Source organism: Suncus etruscus, chromosome 8 (assembly GCF_024139225.1).
Source record: "Suncus etruscus isolate mSunEtr1 chromosome 8, mSunEtr1.pri.cur, whole genome shotgun sequence".
Lineage (NCBI taxonomy): Eukaryota > Metazoa > Chordata > Mammalia > Eulipotyphla > Soricidae > Suncus > Suncus etruscus.
In genome coordinates this window covers 9,412,905-9,424,279 of record NC_064855.1, presented here as the reverse complement: position 1 = coordinate 9,424,279, position 11,375 = coordinate 9,412,905, and the positions used below count along the sequence as shown (strand labels likewise).

General features: G+C 42.2%; 2 non-coding genes across 2 annotated transcripts; one reads left to right on the top strand and one right to left on the bottom strand.

Annotated features, from left to right (window-relative positions):
- The first annotated feature begins 3,485 nt into the window (after window positions 1–3,485).
- LOC126017133 (U6 spliceosomal RNA) lies at window positions 3,486–3,589 on the top strand. The gene has a single exon (XR_007498802.1). It is a non-coding gene; the product is annotated as a U6 spliceosomal RNA (small nuclear RNA).
- Window positions 3,590–7,518: 3,929 nt separating this feature from the next.
- On the bottom strand, window positions 7,519–7,651 carry LOC126016541 (small nucleolar RNA SNORA51). Its single transcript, XR_007498335.1, has one exon. It is a non-coding gene; the product is annotated as a small nucleolar RNA SNORA51 (small nucleolar RNA).
- Window positions 7,652–11,375: the final 3,724 nt, after the last annotated feature.

The window sequence follows — 11,375 nt, the reverse complement described above, 5'->3', positions numbered from 1 at the left end:
ACTCTAAACAGGTTCTCAATTTCCCTCATACATTCTCATTATTAGGACAGTTCAAAATGTAGTTATTTATCTAACTAAACTCATCACTCTTTGTGGTGAGCTTCCTGAGGTGAGCTGGAACTTCCAGCTCTTTTCTCTTTTGTGTCTGAAATTTATTATTGCAAGAATGTCTTTCATTTTTCTTAAAACCCATAGATGAGTGAGACCATTCTGCGTTTTTCTCTCTCTCTCTGACTTATTTCACTCAGCATAATAGATTCCGTGTACATCCATGTATAGGAAAATTTCATGACTTCATCTCTCCTGACAGCTGCATAATATTCCATTGTGTATATGTACCACTGTTTCTTTAGCCATTCGTCTGTTGAAGGGCATCTTGGTTGTTTCCAGAGTCTTGCTATGGTAAATAGTGCTGCAATGAATATAGGTGTAAGGAAGGGGTTTTTATATTGTATTTTTGTGTTCCTAGGGTATATTCCTAGGAGTGGTATAGCTGGATCGTATGGGAGCTCAATTTCCAGTTTTTGGAGGAATCTCCATATCGCTTTCCATAAAGGTTGAACTAGACGGCATTCCCACCAGCAGTGGATAAGAGTTCCTTTCTCCCCACATCCCCGCCAACACTGTTTATTCTCATTCTTTGTGATGTGTGCCAATCTCTGTGGTGTGAGGTGGTACCTCATTGTTGTTTTGATTTGCATCTCCCTGATGATTAGTGATGTGGAGCATTTCTTCATGTGTCTTTTGGCCATTTGTATTTCTTCTTTGTCAAACTGTCTGTTCATTTCTTCTCCCCATTTTTTGATGGGATTAGATGTTTTTTTCTTGTAAAGTTCTGTCAGTGCCTTGTATATTTTGGAGATTAGCCCCTTTTCGATCTTGCTGCTTTCAGAATTCTGTCTTTATCTATGGGATTCGTCATTGTGACTAGGATGTGTCTTGGGGTGTTTTTTCTGGGGTCTCTTTTAGTTGGCACTCTTCGGGCATGCAGGATTTGATCGCATGTATTCATTAGCTCTGGTAGTTTCTCTTTAATGATGTTCTTGACTGTTGTTTCTTCCTGGAGATTTTCTTCCTGAGTCTCTGGGACTCCAATGATTCTTAAGTTGTTTCTGTTGAGCTTATCATAGACTTCTATTTTCATCTGTTCTCATTCTTTGAGTAATTTTTCCATTGTTTGATCATTTGCTTTGAGGCTTTTTTCCAATTTCTTCTGCTGTATGTAATTGTTATGCATCTCATCTTCCAGTGTACTGATTCTATCCTCAGCTGCTGTTAACCTGTGGGAAATCTCAACCATGTTTTTCTTCAATTCATCTACTGAGTTTTTCAGACCTGTTATTTGATCTGAAATTTCTGTTTGGAGTTTTCTCATTTCTATCTTCATATTCTCCTGATTCTTATTAGTGTTCTCTTCTATACTTTGTTTGAGTTCTTTGAACATGTTCCATATTGCAACTCTAAACTCCTTATCTGAGAGACTGACTAGGTGGTTGGTCAGGCTCAAGTCATCAGAGTTGCCATCTTCATTCTCTATGTCTGGCGCTGGCCCGTGTTGTTTCCCCATTGTCACACTAGTATTGTGGGTTTTTCTACGTGTTGTGGTTGTATTCATCGGCTAAATGATGTGCACCGTCGCTAAGGGGAGCGGAGCAACCGTGCTCCTCTGGCTCCTCCCTTTCTGGGCGTGTCGACTCACCTCCACGGAAGGCTCACGGGAAGGCAGGCTGGCAGATGAGCCGCACCCAGGATGAAATCAGGCCGAAAATGCAGGACAGCAGAGTAGAGAGGCAGAAGGGTGCTGGCATCTGAGATCCAGCGGAGTTCAGTCCTCAGTTTGCTTTTAATTCTTCGTTTGTCATCTTTGTCCTATAAAGCAGAAGTAGTCAAACATGTAGCCTATTTATCTGCTTCATATTCTTTTCCTCCCTCCCTCCCTCCCTCCCTCCCTCCCTCCCTCCCTCCCTCCCTCCCTTCCTCCTTCCTTCCTTCCTTCCTTCCTTCCTTCCTTCCTTCCTTCCTTCCTTCCTTCCTTCCTTCCTTCCTTCCTTCCTTCCTTCCTTCCTTCCTTCCTTCCTCTCTAACTCCCTTCCTTCCTCCCTTCCTTCCTAACTCCCTTCCTTCCTCCCTTCCTTCCTCCTTTCTTTCCTCTCTCCCTTCTTTCCTCCCGACCTTTCTTTTTCCCTTCCTTCCTCCCTCCTTTTCTTTTGCCCTCCCTCCATCCCTTCTTTCTTCCTCCCTTCCTTCCCCCTCCCTTTCTCCCTTCCTCCCTCTCTTTCTCCCTCCCTCCCTCCTTCCCTCCCTCCCTCCCTCCCTCCCTCCCTCCCTCCCTCCCTCCCTCCCTCCCTCCTTCCTTCCTTCCTTCCTTCCTTCCTTCCTTCCTTCCTTCCTTCCTTCCTTCCTTCCTTCCTTCCTTCCTTCCTTCCTTCCTTCCTTCCTTCCTTCCTCCCTCCCTCCCTCCCTCCCTCCCTCCCTCCTTCCCTGCTCTCTCCCTTTTTTCCATCTTTTCTTTCTATTTGCACAGCTGCTGGCAGTCCTGCCCTGGATCTCTCCCATCTTTGTCACAGGAATGCCCACTAGATGGTGGACAGAGCCATAATTGCCACTGAGCTGAGAGAGAAATGCTTGATTGTATCTCTGCATTGAGATGGGTTATTTACTGCACCGTGGTATCATAGATCATAAAGATTTCACCAAGAAACCATGAAGAAATCCATCTTTCGATAAAAAAATGAATGCTTCGATTCTGCAGGGCAAATTAGCATTTCCTTCCTAAAGATTGAAGTTCTCCCCTAAGGGCAGAGCCTTTGCACATTCCCCACTGCATGACTTCATGTCCACATTTACCTCTCTGGGCAGAGGCCAAGTGGCTGCTTGCACCATAGGCTCCAACAGTGAGAACTTTGCATTGGGGAAGAGTCTTTGGCTAACCTTGGCTTTATTCTAACTAGCACACAGGACAAACAAAAGATACTGCACTCGTCTAAGCACTCTAATTACAGCACCTTCAAATGTGCTCTATTTTTTTTGCGGGAGGAGCACACCCGGTGAACTCCTGGCTATGCACTCAGAAATCCATCCTGATTTGGGGGACCATATGGAACACTGGGGGAGTGGAACAGCTGTCTGTCCTAGGTTAGCTAATGCAAGGCAGATGCCTACCACTTACCAAATATGCTCTATTTTTTAAATTAAACAAAGAAAAAAATTGAGAACAAATAATATACTTGAACATATCTTTTTTTTTTTTTTTTTTTTTACACTCATGACCAGCTGGATACATTTCCAATCCACTACAGGGAGTTGTTATGGAATGTATCTAAATACATTATCCCTAATCTTTTAGTTGCCACAATTTTGTGTTTGTTTATTTTTTTTAGTGCCATGCCTGATATGGTGTTCAGGCCTAGCCTTTGGTTCTGTAGTCAGAGGTCACTTCTGATGTTTCTTAGAGGACCATATGGAATGCCAAGAATATAAGTTGGGTGCTCGCTTTGGCAGCACATACACTAAAATTGGAATGATACAGAGGTTAGCATGGCCCCTGCGCAAGAATGACATGCACATTCGTGAAGTATTCCATAAAAAAAGAAGAATATAAGCTGGGCTGGCCACATGCAAGGCAAGTGCCCTACCCACAGCACTACTGCTCCAGCCCCCTATTTTAATTTTTTAAAAGTTATTAAAGGGTAGTCCCTACTTCTGCATTTTCCTTTAATAGATGACCTTCTGGATATATAACTGTGAAATATCAATACAGAAAATAAGAGATCTCTTTCAGCAGATAGGATTTCAACATCATTAAATTAAAAATGATTTAGTGTGATTTTATTTCCCTTTAGATTACTTTAGATTATTTAAGAACCCACCACTAACCAATCCTATAGTCACTTTAGACTGTTTCTTAAGTGCCCCCTGTTGCGTTGTGAATGGTGATCACAGGGTCTTTCTTGATCATTCAGAGAACATGTGAATGTCCCAGTCAGCTCTCAACACTCAGTGATTAGAGAAGGTCATCAGCAGCACAACTTGGAAAAGCCTGTCTAGGACAGTGTGTGGCTTATTGCGAAGCACCAGTCTGGGATATACACAGCTCTAAGAGTGGGTCAGAACATGACAAGGTTCCTGCATGATGTGAGGCATGTTTAAAATAAAACAAAGTTGGTCTATAATTCAGAGGTTGACTCATGGCAAAGCTATATATAGGAAGACTGAATGATAGTACAGTTGCATTGTCTGAAGTCACAGGGAGAAGTGATTTAGTCCAGTGATGTTTCAAAAAGCAGGAAGTGAAGCAAAGAAGTGGACGTGGGAACAACCAAGCTAAATTTCTCATGGTTGTTTTTTTTGCAGAAACAAAGTTGATCCTAAACAACAGGAGTACACATGTGTCCTTTCTGAGAAGAATCTGGAGTGTTTGAGTAGACCCTCTCTCAAATATTTTAGAACATGATTAATAATTTATACCTGGACTGATGAACTCACAATGAGCTGTAAAATTCTTGCTGTCTGTCAATGAGTGACTGGGTGGGGAGAACAGGGAACCCTGTTTTTCTTAGATATGAATGTATATCTGTGACATCCCCATATGTAATATCCAGACCTTTCTTTCGACAGGTAAGTTGAAATTTTCTATTTATAAGTAAAACCTGCTTTTCAAAAGACTGGTATGATTATACAGATAATTATTTAGCTAAAGTAATTTGACGATTTGTCCTCTTTTGAGCTGCTTTGTTGTTAGATCCTAAGATATATTTGGTCAGTTGTTCTTGGTCTCAAGGACCATCTCTGGCAAAAATACATTTGACTTTGCCTAATGTACTGTTGCATTAAGCCCTTAGGATGGTCTTGGATGGAGCAGGATGGAAATGGAGGCCTTTCTCCTTCATCCTAGGCCACGTGGCTCCAATCTCAATTAACCGGCAGGTCAGCAGGTATAGGTGAGTGGCGGGTAAACAATTCACTCACAGGCAGGCTTCAGAAAATATCAGCTTTATTTGCCCTGGCCAACATGTGTGGTCTATATCATAACCATTTATGCATGCTATCCTTAGCTTGCCCTGTGTCTAGCCTCTCTCAGCCATTTCTCCTGCCTTTTCCACTACCTCCATCCATTCAAATTCCAAATCCGGCAAAAATCACTTTTGCCCTTGAAGCCAAACCTTTTATCATATCCCCAAGACCCCTCACAGGAATGGGAGGGTCTTGCAAGTAGAGTTACACGTAAATCCGGGGTGGGGTTACAATGTACCTTTGTTTCAGATCATGTCTTAAGTTAGGCATAATTATTGCCTTTTTATGGAGAGATGCCTGTATGTGTATTTCTCAGGTATTTCTCAGGTATGGGGCAGAGAGTCTCCAATCCTGCCTTGTAACATTAAAGGACTGAGAAATTAAATGCATGAGAATTTCCTAGAGATTATATTTTACTCAAGTCCAATACTTGACATTGTGGTGTTGTCCCAGATTGGGAAGTCACAGCTCTGATCAATCCTGAGTTATTTGAGATCAGAGACAGTTGCATAACCACCAGAGTATGATGTGGCGCACTGGAATTGTCAGGCCTTTAATATCACAAACAGGAGACTCCAAGTTTTCCTGAAGACATCAATACTGCTTGGCCAAGTAAGGGCTTAATAGGCCCGCAGAGCAAGCTCTGTCCAGAAAACCTCCTCAAATGGGATCTATGTTCCCCACCAAATTATAAAAATATTATTTGAAGTCATGATAGAAGAATTCTAAGCATACTATATTTACAAATGTTGTATTAAGCACTATATGCTTATATTAGCACAAATCTACTATATAAAGTTCAAAGCAGTTTACTATAGAATTGTAGGAAGTAAGGAGAGTAAAACCCCTGAAGTCACATAAAAATAAACTGGGCTGGGTCATGGTGATAGTACAGCAGGCAGGGCATTTGTCTTGAACAGTGCAAAACTGGGTTAAATCTCTGGCATCCCAGATGGTTCTCTAGGCCCACCAGGAGTAATTCCTGAGTACCACTAAGTGTGGCCCCTAAATCAAACAAAACACAAGAATGTATGCTCTCCTGCATTTCTATATTGTCACAATGTTCTGTCTGTTCAGGGGGAAATATTGAAATATTGAAATGTTGAGCATAATTTATTTCAAGCTCTTACAACATTACTATTGTGAAGTAATGTTTATTTATTTTGTAGCCAAACCCAGCAATGCTCAGGACTTAAACCTGACTCTGAGCTCAGGGATTATTCCTGGTGGGGCTCAGGGGACCATATGGGATGCCAGGGATCAAACCTGAGTCACCCACATACCAGATAAGTAGCTAATGTCCTGTCCGATCTCTCTGGCCCCAACTTTATAATTGGTTCTATATCCACAAGCAAACTTGGAAAACCCAGAACAGAAATCTCAAGTGCTGCATCAAATTTGTGTTCAAGTAGGGTACTTCTGGTACAATCTGTGAGATTCCAACTGCCATTGAACTGCTCCTAGAATTTGCCTTAGCTATCATGAAAGGAGCAGCAAGGATGAAAGAGATCAGTGAGGAGGGGTAGATGGACCGGATTTTATCTAGAGAGAGCAAAGACTAGGGTACAACAGTAGGAATACAGAACTGTTGTTCACAGCCCTTCCTGCAGCCTCTAAGCTCTCTCAGAACAGCTCTAGCCAGAAACATGCTGAGAACTTGTGAGGAAAGTTGATAGGTATGAAAGGAGGGAGAATATCAATAATTAAATAATGTGAAGAACTGGAGTGAAAGTTTGGAAGAAAAGCTGGCAAAACTTTAGTGCTGTGGGTCTTGCCTATCAAAAGCTGTTGAGGTGGGAAGTTTGAGAGAAAGTGTCACTGTGCCATATCTAGTTTTAAAACAACAAATTAATATTAAGCTGAGAAAATGAGTGTCATGACTTTTTCTCCAACATCTCCAAGATGGAAGTAGTTGATTTACAAGTGAAAATTTTGGCAATTATGGGGCTGGTGTGATAGCACACCAGTAGGGCATTTGCTTTACATGCAGCTGACCCAGGATAGACCTGAATATAATCCCCAGCATCCCATATGGTTCCCCAAGCCAGGAGCGATTACTGAGTGTCACCGGGTGTGGCCCAAAAACCAAAAAATATTTTTTGACAATTTCTATGTGATGAGCCTGTGTTGATCAAGTTAAAGAGGACCATGATGAAGGCTGAAAAACAACAGCCAATACAAAGCACAGGATAATGAGTACAAAATGGATTAAGATGCAAATTATAGTTTTCGTGGTCTTTTGTTTATTTTGCTTTGTTTTGTATTTATGCCACACCCAGCTATTCTCAGCGCTTACTCCTGGCTGTGCTCAGGAGACCATCTTGGATGCAGGGGATTGAACAGAGGTTAGTAGTGTGCAAGACAAACTCCTTACCCACTGCGCTATCTTTCTGGTTCCTCAAATCATTGTTTTGATCTGTGGAGCTCAAGGTTCTGAACAAGGAGTGATGCCTCTTTGTAAAGGACCACATATTATAGACATTTTAGGTGTCTCTTTCTCTTTTTTTTTGTCCCCCAATTCACAATACAGACCAGGCAAAGGGCCTGTGTTGAGGTGTATATGGAGTGCATTTACTGTACCTCCTCTTTCTATACAGTCAGTGTAAAGAATACAGCCTGTGGTAAGAATTGGGAGGCCTTATCTTTTCTTTTCTTTTTTTAATTTTTTAAAATATATTTTTTATTTTTAAAAAATATATATATGTATATGTATATAATATCCTTCACCAGTGCAACATTCCCATGACCAATATCCCATGTCCTTCCTCCCCACCCCACACCAGCCTGTACTCTAGACAGGCTTTCTACTTCCCTCATTCAGTCACATTTTGTCATGATAGTTCTCAGTGTAATTATTTCTGTGACTGCACTAAAGGATCCCTGTGGTGAGCTTCATGTCAGGAGCTGGACCCTCCAGTCCTCCTCTATTTTGTCTCTGAGAATCCTTACACAAATGTTTTTCATTTTTCTCAAAACCCATAGATGAGGGAGACCATTTCGTGTTTATCTCTCTCCCTCTGACTTATTTTACTCAGCATAATAGAGTCCATATACATCATGTATAGGAAAATTTCATGACTTCATCTCTTCTGATGGCTGCATAATATTCCATTGTGTATATATACCATAGTTTCTTTAACCATTCATCTATTGAGGGGCATCTAGGCTGTTTCCAGAGTCTAGCTATTGTAAATAACACTGCCATGAATATAGGTGTGAAAAAGAGATTTTTGTATTGTAGTTTTGTGATCTTAGGATATATCCCTAGGAGTGGTATAGCTGAATCATATGGGAGCTCAACTTCCAGCTTTTGGAGAAATCTCCATATTGCTTTCCACAAAGGTTGGACCAGACAGCATTCCCACCAGCAGTGAATAAGAGTTCCTTTCTCTCCACATCCCCACCAGCACTGCTTGTTCTCATTTTTCCTGATGTGTGCCAATCTCTGTGGCATGAGATGGTACCTCATAGTTGCTTTGATTTGCATCTCCGTGATGATTAGTGATGTGGAGCATTTTTTTCTGAGTGGGAGAAACTATTCATTCAATACCCATCAGATAAGGGGTTAATATCCAAAATATACAAGGCACTGACAGAACTTTACAAGAAAAAATCATCTAATCCCATCAAAAAAAAGGGAGAACAAATCAACAGACACTTTAACAAAAAAGAAATACAAATGGCTAAAGACACATGAAAAAATGCTCCACATCACTAATCATCAGGTGTCTCTTTCTCAAGTATGTTTCCATTAATACTGCTCCAAGATATCTGGTTATACCAAGTAGCCTATGTGGAAAGTTCATAGGGGAGTAGTAGGAAGGTACCCTAGACAACAGCCAGTCATTTTAAAGATCATCAGAGGCTAGAATATCTTCATCCCCTCCCTATATAAACTGACTTGTGACCTTGGATGAAGTTTGTCTCCTGTAAGCGATGACCCTAGCAAGCCAGTTTGAAGTTATTGGTAGATAAATTGCATTTTTAATTTTGCTTTATTCCAGTTGTGTGTTCTTGTTATTTGACACCTAATATTGGGGGCTTGTCTGGGATTGAATGAAGATGACTCAGTCACAAACATAGCAGACATACCCCTTCAAGGTAGGTGAAGTTCTAAAGGGAATGGAGATCTAGTGGGGGACAAAAGGGATAAACTAGACACAGTATTGCTCGTCAGGGTCAGAGGTTGTTCAGGGACACCTCACTTCTCTGACCAGCAAAGACGATTTTGACCATCATCACCACCAGGAACAACACTGATATGGGTGGGAGTCCCACTCACAGGTGTGCTAGCATTGCTCCTGGGGGGTGATACATGGGCTTGAGTCGCACTGGAGATCAAAGTCACGCTATGTCTCTCTGTGTCAAGTCAACACAAATGTGGGTTTGAGTCCCACTAAGTGTTTCATAGGTTTGAGTCTCGCTCAGAGTTGCACTAACATCACCACTGGGATGTGATATGTAGGTTCAAGTCCTATCTGGGACCTCATGGGTTCAAGTCACACTGATGGTCCCAGTCACTCGGTGTCTCTATCATTGTGTCTGGGGCAACACAGATGTGGGTTCAAGCCCCACAAGATGCCTGTGGGTTTAAGATTCACTTGGAGATGTGCACTAGCATCACTGCTGGGCAATCATATATGGGTTTGAATCCCACCTGGTTTGAGTCCCTTTGGGGGTTCCAGTCACTCTTTATCTCCATTGTGTTGTGTTTTCTTTCCTGTGTCACTGTCTTGTCTGGTCAGAACATGGGCCAAGCAAATTCCAGGGCAAAAATTGTATGTTGTATTATGTGCTTGTGGTTGAATCTGTCTTTGTTTGTAGAGCAGGGGAGGGTCAGTAAACACTGGAAATTCCCAATCAGCCAACATGGGCTTAATTTGCCCTAGAGACATCCTGTCCTTCTTGACCAAATTTAGCTGCTTTCCTGTCATTTTTATCTGTGTCTCCCTGTCTTTATATTTGTTGTGTTGTGTTTTTCTTCTCTGTTCTATTATCTTGTTTGGTTAGAACATGGGCCAGAAAAACTCTAAGGAGAATGCCACCCTTCTGGGGTTAGTGGAACACCATTTCAAGGAGTTTAAGATTAAGGCCACTATGTCCAGGGATACTGTCTATTGGGGAAAGTTGCAGACCCTCTGCCAACTAGAATGGCCAATTTTCCAGACTTAATGGCCCCCTGAAGAAATGTTCTCTAAGGCTCAGATTTATCCTACAGAGGAGGTGGTATTCAGTGACCATCTGGATCAAATACTACATCATGGCCTGGAGATGCTTAATGGAAGAGCTGCCATGATGGCTCAAACCCCACCTACCCCCTGCTAACCAAAGCAGCTGGGAAGACCAAGGTTTCTCTTCCCACAGATGCAGACGACTCCTCCCAAAGTGGATCCATCTCTATTCACCTCTGGAGGAATCCACCACCTCCTTACCCAGATCCTCTCCTGCTCTCACTTGTTTCCCTGACTACTCCTCCTCCTGGCTCTCCATCACTGGAGAGTCCCCCAACACCCCTCTGCTAGGGTAGGCTTCCCATATGGACCTACCAGAAAGGCCCTAGAGGAAAAAGAACACACATGGGAGGAGGAGCATAAGAAAGAGCATAAAAGAGAAAGGGAGGAGAAGCATAGGAAGGTACTTGAATGCAAAAAGGAAAACAAGTGTGAGAAAGGTAAATCTACTATTTTGCTGCCACTCTGGGAATTCTTCATGGCTGGAGGAAAGGCCTATATGTATATCCCTTATCCTTTTAGAACATCTATAACTAGGAGCAGCAGCATAAGCCTTTTTCAGAAATCCATCTGACCTGATTAGGTTTACTGAGTCAGTTTTTATGACTCCTCAACCTACTTGGGTTGACATTCAGCCATTACCCTTGGGCCCTCTTCACTGTGGAGAGAGGTCACAGCCAGCAGGAGGACTAGAGGAAAGGTGAGGAGAGAGTTGACCATCAGGTGACAGAGAGGAACCTGTATGACATTTTCCCTTTAGAGCCACTAAAGAGGGATCAAAACACCAAAGAAAGTAGGGAATATCTATACCTCTACCACCAGTGTCTCTTGGGAGGCCTCCGAGCTATTGCCTGGAGGACCATTAATCTATCTAAAATTACAACAGTTATACAGTGAAAGGAAGAGTCTCTTGTGGTGTTTCTGGAGAGACTCCTATGGGGCTATAGAATGTAAGATCTCAGAGCCCCAGAGAATCAGTGGACAGTATCAGGCTGTCCCTGATATCTGGGGAAACTTCAGAAGATAGAGGGGTTTGAAGGAAAAAATTAAGTGAATTGATAGGAATAGCAGAAAAGTAACAGGTATTAGTAGAAAGGCAATAGGCATAAGAAGATGGTGAAGATTTTAGTA